Genomic DNA, 14,238 nt, shown 5'->3' on the forward strand with positions numbered 1-14,238 from the left:
TTGGTCCCTTGGCCTGCCCGCCCCCGCACACCTCTCATTGGCCTGAGGCGGAGTGACGACACACACACAAACACACACCTCCCCCCCAAAAAATAAGTACAACACTCCCCCCCCTCTCACCCCTGTGGACTTGCCCCCCCCCAACTGTCACCCCTGTGGCCCTCCTCAACGGCTGGCCGCCCTTGACCACCCAACCTCTCACCCCTTCTCCCTTCCCGGCGCTGGCCTGCAACAACAGAGCCACCCCCTATCACCATTACGGCCCCTTTGCTACGCCCTTACCCCACGCGGCACTTCCGCCATGGGTCCTCTAAAACAAGCACGCTGCTGGCGGGGAGGGTGGTTTCGGGGAGCAGAGGGGTCTGGCGGCCAGAAGGGGTCTAGCAGTCAGGTTCCCCGCTTCGGGTCCGGCAGCCGCGCAAGGTAGGCGGAGGTACAGCCACTGGTGTGCCATGGGGTGCTCCCGCAGGGTGAGCACAGGCACTTGCGTGCTCCGAGCATTAGGCCCGCCCGGTCCCGAAGCGGGAAGTGGAGCGGCCAGCCATGTGGCACCCCCCCAACAACACCCTCTATCAGCACACGTACCCCACATCGCCACCGCCAGACAGCAGAAACAGAACACTATCACCACCCCTCCTGCCACCACTCTGCGGGACCTCACAAACAGCCCGCTCACTCCCCCTCCTCCCCTCTCTTTCTCCCCCCCTTCCCCTCTCTTTCTCCCCCCCCTCCCCTCCCCTCTCTTTCTCCCCCCTCTCTTTCTCCCCCCCTCCCCTCTCTTTATCCCCCCCTGTCTTTCTCCCCCCCTCCCCTCTCTTCCCCCCCCCCTCCCTCTCTTTCCCCCCCTCCCTCTCTTTCCCCATCCCTCCCTCTCTTTCCCCATCCCTCCCTCTCTTTCCCCGTCCCTCCCTCTCTTTCCCCGTCCCTCCCTCTCTTTCCCCTTCCCTCCCTCTCTTTCCCCGTCCCTCCCTCTCTTTCCCCGTCCCTCCCTCTCTTTCCCCGTCCCTCCCTCTCTTTCCCCGTCCCTCCCTCTCTTTCCCCGTCCCTCCCTCTCTTTCCCCGTCCCTCCCTCTCTTTCCCCGTCCCTCCCTCTCTTTCTCCCGTCCCTCCCTCTCTTTCTCCCGTCCCTCCCTCTCTTTCTCCCGTCCCTCCCTCTCTTTCTCCCGTCCCTCCCTCTCTTTCGCTCCGTCCCTCCCTCTCTTTCGCTCCGTCCCTCCCTCTCTCTTGCTCCCCCCTCCCTCTCTCTTTCTCCCCCCCTCCCTCTCTCTTTCTCCCCCCTCCCTCTCTTCCCCCCCCTCCCTCTCTTCCCCCCCCTCCCTCTCTTCCCCCCCTCCCTCTCTTCCCCCCCCTCCCTCTCTTCCCCCCCCCTCCCTCTCTTCCCCCCCCTTTCTTCCCCCCCCCTCTCTTCCCCCCCCCCCCTCCCTCTCTTCCCCCCCCTCCCTCTCTCTTTCTCCCCCTCCCTCCCTCCCTCTCTCTTTCTCCCCCTCCCTCCCGCCCTCTCTCTTTCTCCCCTCCCCCCCGCCCTCTCTCTTTCTCCCCCTCTCCCTCTCTCTTTCTCCCCCCCCCTCCCTCTCTCTTTCTCCCCCCCTCCCTCTCTTCCCCCCCCTCCCTCTCTTCCCCCCCCTCCCTCTCTTCCCCCCCCCCTCCCTCTCTTCCCCCCCCCTCCCTCTCTTCCCCCCCCCCTCCCTCTCTTTCTCCCCCCTCCCTCTCTCTTTCTCCCCCCTCCCTCTCTCTTTCTCCCCCCCCCCCTCCCCCCTCTTTCTCCCCCCCCTCCCCTCTCTTTCTCCCCCCCCCTCCCCTCTTACTTCTTCTTTGTGTGTTATTTTGTCATCATTTTTGCTATTTTTTTACCTTGATACCTTTGAGTCTCTCTAGTACCAAAATTGTCTCCTCATACATCTAGTGGAAATTCACCTTCTCCTTTATATTTAGGTCATTGCTACCTTTCACTAGCATCTGTTTTATATAATACTTTAATTTATAAGTCATCTGCCAATGATATTCTACTAAACTCTTGTGTTATATCTACAAATGTAATACTTATATGCATTTCACCTTTTATTTCATTTGTTAAAGTGTATGTTATTGCATGCAGTGATATGCTTGGTCATTTTGTATAATTGTATTAGTTTAATGTTACTAGCTTATTTTATAATATGTTCCAGTATACATAGGGGTTAATTTCATCGTTGTACTGATCACATGTATCCTATTAGTAATTAACTGTTTTCTATGCCCTGATTGGTCTAACGTACTATATTACTGCGTCCATTACCTATGCCATTCTCCTGATGAAGTCTCGTTCGAGACGAAACGCGTAGAGAGTGCAGTGGTGGTTACTGTCCAGATTTTACGTTTATTATACTCCACTCATGTGCTTCAGCATATTTTTGCTGTGCTGGTAGCATTTTATTCAGCCGCCCAGCCGTCCAGCCCGTTTTCCATTGCAAATTCACTCCGGTTGAAACTCACTGACGTCACCGAGTTCTCGCGAGATTTGGATCAGAGAACTCACTGTGTGACGCCGGAGCAAGGGAAAGGCAGCGTCCCTCGTGCATTTCAGTCCCTGCAAGGACACAGAGGGGCTACTGCAGTAGGACTTACCAGGGATATTACAACGAAATCCTGCATACCGGGTTCCTGCGTCTGACGGGCTGAGTTTTTACTCAAAAATGCTTTATATTCAGCTATGTTTGTGAGTGTGTATTTTTAAATCCTTCATTCCATAAACTTTATTGTTATACTTTTTTACGCTATGAGTGCGCCTGTTTTTTTTTTTGTGTTTCTATAGATATATATATATATATATATATATAATCTTACTATATATTTCTGAAAGCGTCATATGTGTATGGATCTCCCTGTGTGTCTCCCTGTGTCCCTAGCGGCAATCCCATTGGACCTTGGGCCAGGCCAATGAGATTGCTCCCTTGGCCCGCCCGCCCACCTCTCATTGGCCTGAGGCGGAGTGACGAGCCAAAGGAGAGACGTAGACACACACACACCTCCCCTCGCGGCGCCCTGCTTGGCCGAGCAGGTGGGGGGTTTAGCGCCGCCGCCGTTCCCATCATCTCACAACCCTCAGGGGCGACGCAGCAGCCCTACCGCCTCATTCCACCCTCCTCACAGCCTGCAAACCTGCTTGGCCGCGCACTGCGGGACCTGCCAGCGGGAGGAGCAGGGCAGTGGTGGCCGCGGCGGGGACACCTCACCACGTGACTCCCACCCACCTCCCCAAATATTCCACTACAGCCGCCTCGTGAGGTATGGGGGGGGGGAGGGAATGGCATGCCGCCCGCTATCTTCAAGCTGCCGCGTGAGGTATGGGGGGGGAGGAAATGGCATGCCGCCCGCTATCTTCATGCCCCCAAAGCCGCTGCATGTGGGGGGGGGGGGTGGGGGTGTGATGCCGGCCTGAAACTAGCTTCATGCCGCCGTGGGGGGGTAAGTTGCAGGAGGGAAATGCAGGCCTGCCCGCCTGCTATCTTAAGGCCTCCGCCTGAAGTATGGGGGCTGCGGGGGCGGGGGTAGTGGGAGATGTCACTAAATAAAGGTCACTAAATAACCCACCCACCCAGTCACTAAGTAACGCACACACCCACCCAGTCACTAAATAACACACCCACCCACCCAGTCACTAGATAACAAAAAGTCACTAAATAAACCCCAGTCACTAAATAAAGTCACTAAATAAACCACCCACCCAGTCACTAAATAACCCACACACCCAGTCACTAAATAACCCACACACCCAGTCACTAAATAACCCACACACCCAGTCACTAAATAACCCACACACCCAGTCACTAAATAATCCACCTAGTCACTAAATAACAAAGTCACTAAATAACCCACCCACTCACTCACTCACTAAATAACCCACCCACCCAGTCACTAAATAACCCACCCACTCACTAAATAACCCACCCAGTCACTAAATAATACCCAGTCACTTAATAAACCACCCACCCACCCACCCTGTCACTAAATAAAGTCACTCAATAAAGTCACTAAATAACCCAAGTCACTAAATAAAACCTACCCAGTCACTACATAACCAACCCAGTCACTAAATAAACCCCTTGCCTTTCACCCACCCCTTGCCCCTGCCTCCCCCCCTTGCCCTGCCTCCCCCCCTTGCCCTGCCTCCCCCCTCCCTTGCCTTCCTCCCCCCCTTGCCCCTGCCTTCCTCCCCCCCTTGCCCCTGCCTTCCTCCCCCCTTGCCCCTGCCTTCCTCCCCACTCCCGCCCCTGCCTTTCACCCACCATCTCACACCCCTTCCCACCGTAGTGGGACCGCCACACCGCACTCACCAGCCACTCGCCGACTCACAATAACTTTACAATAAATCATTTTTAAACAACATCGGATTACATTTTCTTCCATGTTTCTTTTCAACATTATTATACAACCTTTCCACCAAATACTCAACCTATTCTTACCCTATTTAGAAATACTACCTATTACGGATTTACATCCCGGGCAACGCCGGGTATATCAGCTAGTATATGTATATGTATATGTATGTGTATATATATTGTGACAGAAACCAGGGGATGGTAATAAATTCCATATATAGGGCTCCCAGGATACTGAACAGTTTCTATCCTGTCTGGCCTGGGAGTGCAGCCTTATAATACATGCACTCCATCCCACAGTTTTGGGCAAGCGCTGGAACTGAGGGATTTCTGTCACCTGTCATGCTAATTAGAAATCAGGTATGTAAGACTGATTTCCTGTTTGCTCTGGTCTCTTCTCCAGAGCCTGGAAGGCTGCTGAACACAGTGGGGAGAAGCCCCTTCCCCACACAGGTTCAATTGTTCTATTCATTTGGCTAACTCTGCAAAAGTACCTTGTTTTGTTGTTGGAAAGTGGAAAAGCCACTTCCACCCTGAGTTAGGGAAATCTAAGTTAAGTTATCGCTCAGGTGAGCAGCTTTTGTTTTGATGTGTTTTGTTGTATGCACTGTGGCAGTCTCAGTGCCTGGGACTGAATAAACCAGGCACAGCCTGTTTAAAGGAACAGTACGTGACGCCTCCTCATTTAACCTACCCCAAAAGACCGTGTTCTAACCGTCCCGGACAAGCAGCGGAGCCCCGGAGTAAGCTGTTTGTCACATATGGTGGAGAATGCGGGCAGAACACTAAAAGGTCTGGGGGTTAAAGAACTTTAAAAAAAAAAAAAAAAAAAAGGTTTTTTTCTCTCTCTCCAAACAAGATGGAAGACGTGGTGAGTGCGCTGGTACGCAATGTCGCTGTCCAGAAAGACGCGAATGAAGCCCTGCAACAGGCGAGTGAAACCCAGCGACAGCTGTTAATAAACCAGCAAGAGACTAATGCAATCCTGCAACAGGCGAATGCAAACCAGCAAGAGACAAACTGCTTGCTGAGAGAGGAGCAACAGCGGTTCGCTCAGGGCTTACAGCAGGAACTCGAGATCCTGAGGGGGACTATCAGTAACCTTCCACTGGCAGCGGCAGCCCCAGTTCCGAAAATGACCAGGGCAAGCCACTACCTTCAGAAGATGGGACCCTCGGATGATGTGGAAGCCTATCTTCTCACGTTTGAACGCACGGCACAGAGAGAGGGATGGCCAGAAGCTGAGTGGGCTGGTCTAATCGCACCCTTCCTAAGCGGCGAACCCCAGAAGGCTTACTTTGATCTAGAGCAGGGGGGCGCAAACTTTTTTCCCTGCGCCCCCCTGACGGCTGTCCCCTCGCTCCCGCGCCCCCCCCAACCCCAACTTACCCGCGCTCCGGCGTAATGACGTCACGTTGCCATAGCAACGTGACGTCACATGACCTCGCAGCGTCATTTTGACGCCGCGTTGCCATGGCGACGCCGGGAGGAAGCCGCCGGAGCCACGGGTAAGTATGGTTTACAGAGGCCCTGCAGCTCCCCCGGCACTTAAATTAAGTGCCTTCGGGAAGCGCGCGGGGCCTCTGTAAACCCCGCGCCCCCCGTCGGCAGTCTCGCGCCCCCCCTGGGGGTCGCGCCCCACAGATTGCGCACCGCTGATCTAGAGCCAGCCGAAGCTAATGTCTATGCAAAATTGAAGTTCGAGATCCTCGCCCGCCTCGGCGTAACCACGGCTGTTCGCGCCCAAAGGTTTCACGCATGGTCCTTTCACGATGAATAAAGCCACCCGAAGCCAGATGTATGACCTCATCCACCTCGCCCGGAAGTGGCTACAACCCGAGATCAACTCAGCAAGCCACATCGTGGAACGGTTGGTCATGGACCAGTTCTTGAGGAAACTTCCCTCTGCCTTACGCCATTGGGTCAGTCGGAGTGACCCCCACAATGCGGATGAGCTTGTGGCCCTCGTAGAAAGGTACAATGCAGCAGGAGAGCACCCGCAACCCCCAGTCGTGGAGCAACCCCACTACCCGAGGTTCCAGGACTCTTCCAGAGACGGTAAAAGGGTACCGGGGTTAAGGGGAGCTGAAGAGCGGCGACCACCTTCACGCAGCACCAGCAACAGTGGTTCGCACACTAAGGGCAATAGCCAACATGGGGAGCCGGGAAAAGGCTCTAAGTGGGACACAGACTATGTACCTAAATGTGTAAATTGTCATGAGAGGGGCCACACAGCAAAAATCTGCCCACTAAATGATGAGCCCATGCAATGCAACAGCGTGGAACCTTATTCGCTGTTGTCCCAATGTATGCGCCCTAGCCCAGAGGACCCCTTGAATAACCATCTGTGGGCATTTGTAAAGGTTAATGGTAGGAGGGTTCGGGCACTTCTGGACTCTGGGAGCATGGTCACACTAGTGTCCGAATACCTCTTGCCCATTAAGAAGAAACAGGGAAACAGTTCACAAAGAATGGCAATTTGTTGTATACATGGGGATAATCATGAATATTCCACTGTTGATGTTTTTTTTGAAACAGAGTTTGGTTCTTTAGATTTCAAGGTGGGTATTGTACCCAAACTGGCACAAGATGTGTTAATAGGGACCGACTTTCCCCATTTTCTAAAAATGTGGTCCCCCGCTCAGAATAGCGCCCAGAGTTCAATAGCGGACCATAACGAAGTATTAGAAGAAATAAATCCTTTCCCGTTTTCAGAAATGGAGGTTGACGAGGGCCCAAATAAGAAGGGGGAAAAGGAGGAGTGCTGTAAAATTCCCTTCCCCATCACTACTTTGGTAGGGAATACCCCAAATCAGGATGTTGATCAGACACTTACCACCCCAGAACCGGATAAGACCCTCGCTGACCTAGAGGTCAGTCCTGGGAGTTTTAAGAAGGCCCAGTGGGAGGACCCCACATTAGAGGTAGCAAGGGGAAATATACGGGACCTGAATAGTACTCTTGGCCAACCAGATAGGTCGCTTGCTTACCCCTACTTCGAGGTAGAGAACGACCTAGTATATCGGGTTGATAAAAGAAAATCAGTTACAACTAAACAATTGTTGGTACCACGGACATTCCGTAATGTAGTGTTACACCTCGCACATAGTCATCCATTGGGGGGACACCTAGGGGTGGAAAAGACAAAAGAAAAGGTTCTCCGAAGCTTCTATTGGCCTGGGGTTCTGGCAGAAATTACGAATTATTGTTCCTCATGCCCAGCATGTCAGATCACCGCCCCGTTCAAGGCGTACCGCAGCCCATTGGTACCCCTTCCAATAATAGAGGTACCATTTGACCGGATTGCTATGGATCTAGTAGGACCCCTAATAAAGTCTGCTAGGGGACATCAGCATATATTGGTAATATTAGATTATGCCACCCGATATCCGGAGGCAGTTCCCCTACGTAGCACCTCTGCCAAAAACATAGCAAAAGAGTTAGTAGTTCTGTTTTCCCGGGTTGGAATTCCTAAAGAGATTCTATCTGACCAGGGAACACCGTTTATGTCCCAAGTAACAAAAGAGTTATGTAAACTCCTAAAAATCAAGCATCTCAGAACCTCAGTCTATCATCCACAAACAGATGGTTTAGTGGAAAGGTTCAATAAAACCTTAAAGAGCATGTTACGGCGGGCGGTCGATAAAGATGGGAAAAACTGGGATTGTTTGTTACCGTACCTGTTATTTGCCATTAGGGAAGTTCCCCAATCATCCACAGGCTTCTCCCCGTTTGAACTATTGTATGGCCGACACCCAAGGGGCTTACTGGATATAGCCAAAGAGACTTGGGAACACGAGGTTACCCCTTACAGAAGTGTAATAGAGCATGTTGCCCAGATGCAGGACCGCATTGCTGCAGTCCTACCCATAGTGAGGGAACACATGGAGAAAGCTCAAGAAGCACAGAGGAATACGTATAATAAGGGTGCTAGGGTCAGAATTTTTTTTCCAGGTGATAGGGTACTAGTTCTGGTTCCCACCGTGGAAAGTAAATTCCTTGCTAAATGGCATGGGCCATATGAGGTCTTGGAAAGAGTGGGAGAAGTAAATTATAAGGTAAGACAGCCAGGTAGGAGGAAACCTGAGCAAATTTACCATATAAACCTACTCAAGCCCTGGAAAGATAGAGAAGTCTTGTCAACCCTAGTAACCCCAGGTCCGTCAGAGAGTCAAGAAACTGACCCAGAAGTTAGCATAGCTGAAACCCTGTCCGTTCATCAGAAACAAGAGGTTCAGAATTTAGTGAGCAGAAACAAAGAAATCTTCTCTACACAGCCAGGTAGAACTAGCGTAATTGAACATGACCTAGTCTCTGAACCGGGGGTCCGAGTTAACCTTAAACCGTACCGAATCCCAGAGGCCAAAAGAGAGGCTATAAGTTTAGAGGTTAAAAAAATGCTAAAACTAGGCGTAATTGAGGAATCCCAAAGTGGGTGGAACAGCCCTATAGTCTTAGTCCCAAAGCCAGATGGTACAACAAGGTTTTGTAATGACTACCGGAAACTAAACGCGGTGTCAAAATTTGATACTTACCCTATGCCCAGGGTAGATGAACTTGTAGAGAGACTGGGTAAAGCCCGATATCTCACAACCCTAGACCTAACAAAAGGGTACTGGCAGGTTCTCCTCACAGAAAGGGCAAAAGAAAAGACAGCCTTCTCAACCCCAGACGGCCTCTTTCAGTATAGGGTGCTGCCTTTTGGCTTACATGGAGCTCCCGCCACATTCCAAAGAATGATGGATAAAATTTTAAAACCACATGCTCGGTATGCTGCTGCCTACCTGGATGATGTGGTAATCCATAGTGAAGATTGGCAATCCCACCTTCCAAAGGTCCAAGCTGTGCTCGACGCAGTTCGGTCTGCTGGACTAACTGCTAACCCCGCTAAATGCACCATTGGTCTGGAGGAGGCCAAGTATCTGGGGTATTCTATTGGCAGAGGTTTACTCAAACCCCAAACACTCAAAGTGGAGGCGATACAAGGTTGGCCAAGGCCAGTTACAAAAAAACAAGTAAGGACCTTTTTGGGGTTAATTGGGTACTATAGAAGGTTTATTCCCAATTTTGCGACTAAGGCAACCCCACTAACCGACCTCACAAAAGCAAGAGGACCACTTATGGTAAAGTGGTCCCCCGAAACCGAACAGGCCTTTAGAAGCCTGAAAGAAGCTCTCTGTGCCCAACCAGTGTTGGTCACACCTGACTTCTCCAAAGAGTTCGTAGTCCAAACCGACGCATCTGAGGTAGGGCTGGGGGCGGTACTCTCCCAGGAGTCTCAAGGTGAGGAACACCCCATCCTTTATTTAAGTAGGAAACTAAATCCCCAGGAGAAAAATTACTCCATAGTAGAGAAAGAGTGTCTCGCAATAAAGTGGGCTGTAGAGACGCTCAAATACTACCTGTTGGGGAGAAAATTCCGGTTGGTCACAGATCATGCACCCCTTACCTGGATGTGTCAAAACAGGGAAAAGAATGCTAGAGTGACCAGGTGGTTCCTAAGCCTACAACCCTTTAAATTTTCTGTGGAACACAGGTCAGGGCACAAACATGGCAATGCTGACGGGTTGTCAAGGATGCACTCCCTAATATCCATGGTCGCTCATCCCTCAGGGTCTGAGCTGGGGGGGAGGATATGTGACAGAAACCAGGGGATGGTAATAAATTCCATATATAGGGCTCCCAGGATACTGAACAGTTTCTATCCTGTCTGGCCTGGGAGTGCAGCCTTATAATACATGCACTCCATCCCACAGTTTTGGGCAAGCGCTGGAACTGAGGGATTTCTGTCACCTGTCATGCTAATTAGAAATCAGGTATGTAAGACTGATTTCCTGTTTGCTCTGGTCTCTTCTCCAGAGCCTGGAAGGCTGCTGAGCACAGTGGGGAGAAGCCCCTTCCCCACACAGGTTCAATTGTTCTATTCATTTGGCTAACTCTGCAAAAGTACCTTGTTTTGTTGTTGGAAAGTGGAAAAGCCACTTCCACCCTGAGTTAGGGAAATCTAAGTTAAGTTATCGCTCAGGTGAGCAGCTTTTGTTTTGATGTGTTTTGTTGTATGCACTGTTGCATTCTCAGTGCCTGGGACTGAATAAACCAGGCACAGCCTGTTTAAAGGAACAGTACGTGACACCTCCTCCTTTAACCTACCCCAAAAGACCGTGTTCTAACCGTCCCGGACAAGCAGCGGAGCCCCGGAGTAAGCTGTTTGTCACAATATATATATATGTATATATATATATGTATATGTGTATATATATATATATATATATATATATATATATATATATATATATATATATATATATATATATACTGTATGGTGTCAAACATGAAATATATCCACAGAGATTCATAGTTTGGAGCTCCTAATAGTAAACTGTATAAACACTGGTTACCTTAATTCACACTGACATTATGTCAACTAACTACTGTACCTACAAATTAGTGGGAGTACTGACATAGTGTAGCAATTTATGTGTGTGGTAACATAGTAACACATTGGTTGGGTGCCAGAAATACAGTTTTCATTATGATGTCTAATAGTAAGGAAAGATTAGCAAGAAGGCAAAACTATCTCAAACCAGTTGAGTCTATTACAGTTGAGACTATGGAGGAGGGTATAGATTTAAAAACCAATTTCTTTAGGCTTGAGAAATTGGCAAAGGAGGAGATGAAGCATTGGCTTGATCTACTTTCATTGGAAAGATATCTGAATGAAAATATTATTCCTAGAGGTTTAAGAGTAACAAAGAAACCAACATTTGAAACCAGTGAGGATTTTTCCTCAAAATGGAACTCCATTTTGGAGAAATGTTCCTTCTCATTGATTCGCTTATTAATCTCATATAGAGAGGAGAGAGTGAAATTCACTGAGAAGGAAATAGAGGACGTACAACATATTCTAATGCCACATGTGGATAGTGAAGAGTTCCAGGAATTGGATCAATTGGTGAACAAGAGAGTATTAAACTATGAAAAAGATATTATGGAACGTAAGGATACAAAATATCAGAGAGATACTAATGATTATGCTACTAATCAGGTTACCAATTGGAAAAGAGCTAAGCGAGATGATTCCAAACACCACTATCCCCCTAAGAAAGGGAAGAAACAACATAAATATAGGGAAAGAAGTAGGGACTACCAACATACCTCAGGAGGAACATCTAGAACACATACACCTAGGACGAATAAACAGAAGGAAAACAAACCCACTACACCGGGGTGTTCTATAGAGAATAGATTTGAGGTTTTGACAGATTCCCCCAAGAATTTAGATCTGGCTACTAAAGAAGGGGGAGAGAATAGGGGGATCATTCCCAAACACACTAGTAGGGATCCAACACCACCTCGGTCTAAAATAACCTCACATACTGCTTCTTTTTTAGAGTTGGTGAAGAAGGAGGAAGAGAGAGAGAAAAGGAGAACATACCCACTATGGGACAGACATCCCACAGCGCGGGAACACTCCTCACAACGCAGAAAAAGAGACAGCGAGGAAGAAGATCTGGGCAGCGTGAACAAAGAAAGAAGGAAGGCAGACTAAGGACATTGATGCCGGAGAGTCACGGTATTTTCAACCTATCAAGTTTTGTACTATCAGCACATCATACCGCACTCCTCTCTAAGGGTCTTTCCTTTGCACCTAGTAGTTCACCTAAAAAATTCAATTTATTTGTAGATTTAAATAAATATATTAGGAAGGTCACACTTATGAGATTTTTCACTATGAAGGGCAAGGAGAAGGAGGAGATGTTCAGTTCTCAAGAGAGGGAGTGCATTAAAGCCATGACTTCACTCTTGGCAGATGGCTCTGACATAGCGGACATTGATACAAACTGTGGCCCAAATTTGGACATTTTTACACAACATACTACAGATCTGAATGATGTTGCATTGGATATTGTAGAAAATGTGGAAGATCCAGTATTGTCTTCCTCCACTGTTGCAGATACTACCTTTGTAGAATCTTCTATAGTCAATATCAAACATTCACCTTTTATCCCAAAATCTACCTTCTTTCCCTATCAAGCTAAGGGGGGATTCATTGATACTTTTTACACACTGGTACTGAAAGACTTTGAATCCCTCTGTCAAAACACACCTTCATTACATAAAAGGAATTTACACAAAAACGAACTACAGGCTCTAAAAGAGTTGAGCGAAGAAAGTGAAATTGTAATAAGACAGGCAGATAAAGGGGGCGGAATAGTGCTTCAAGATAAGAGTGCATACATAGCAGAAGCAAATCGGCTGTTAGGTGATGTGAAGTCATATATACCTCTACAAAGAGACCCAATGGACATCTATCAAAAGGATCTCAAAATATTCCTCTTAGAGGCAAAACATGAGGGAATCATCACCCAGGCAGAGTTTGATTTCTTATTCAAACGAAACCCTAGAACACCGGTGTTCTACCACATACCCAAGATACACAAAGATACCATTAACCCACCAGGGAGACCCATTGTCTCTGGGGTGGAGTCTATGACGTCCAGCGTGTCCCAGTATGTCGACCATTTTTTACAACCTATGGTGGTCAAGTTAAGATCACATATTAGGGACACGCTGCATGTTATAGACTCAATCTCAGGGATACCTTGGAAATCCACTTACATTTGGGCCACATGTGATGTGGCCTCTTTGTATACATGCATTGGTCATACAAAGGGAGTGGCAGCAATAGCACATTATTTGGATAAGGACAATCTTATAAACAAAGCACAGAGAGATTTCATTTTAGATGCTATCCTGTTCATTCTGGAACATAATTATTTTTTATTTGGAGATGATTACTATCTACAGATCTGTGGGACGGCTATGGGCACCCGCTTTGCCCCCAGCTATGCAAACCTATACATGGGCCTATGGGAGGATACTCATGTGTGGGGTAATGCTGGGCTGGGGGCGGGCTTGGTGTACTATGGTCGTTTCATAGACGACCTGATTTTCATCTGGGACGGTGAACAGGAAGCATTGAGTGAGATTCTAACAGCATTTAATGACAACCAGATGGATTTGAGGTTTACTTTTGATATAAACAAATACAGTATCAATTTTTTGGATTTGGAATTAATGGTGAACAATAAGAACGAAATTGTAACAAGAACATTTTTCAAAAAAGTATCCACAAATGCATACCTACATTTCAATAGCAACCACTACCATAAATGGTTGGAGAACGTCCCCAGGGGCCAATTTCTCAGAATCAGGAGGAATTGTTCTCTTGATTCGGACTACTTGGCCCAGGGGGACGCTCTTGTAAAAAAGTTTGTGGATAAAGGTTACAATCATCATAAGGTCCTAGAAACTTTTAAACAAGTTGGCAAACTGGATAGACAAGAACTTTTAGACCAGTCAAAAGGCAATATAATTTCAAAAAGAAAAAACAAAAAGAGGCAGACAAGGGACAAGAATGAGATCATTGTCCCTCAATTTATAACACAATTCAATTGTTCTTCACAAAAAATTAAAAATATATTAAACAAACACTGGGGAATTTTGCTTAATGACCCAATCATAGGCAAAAATTTACCACCCAAAATACCGGTGATATTTCAGAAAGCCAGAAATATAAAATCAATCGTGGCACCCAGTAGACTAAAAAAATTCAGTAATACTGTACAAACAAATAAGAACGTTAAAAATGGCAATTTCCTGTGCAATCGCTCAAGATGCCTTACATGCAAACACTTAAAAAAGACTGAGAGTGTTACATCCCACTCAAATGGATCAGTACATCAAATAAAGGGCCACATCAACTGTCTGTCCACTCACATTGTATATGCCATTACATGCCCCTGTGGGCTTCAGTATATTGGTAGAACCAAAAGGGCCTTATGTATACGATTCCTGGAACATCGACGTTATATAATTC

This window comes from Ascaphus truei, chromosome 19 (assembly GCF_040206685.1).
Source record: "Ascaphus truei isolate aAscTru1 chromosome 19, aAscTru1.hap1, whole genome shotgun sequence".
Classification (NCBI taxonomy): domain Eukaryota; kingdom Metazoa; phylum Chordata; class Amphibia; order Anura; family Ascaphidae; genus Ascaphus; species Ascaphus truei.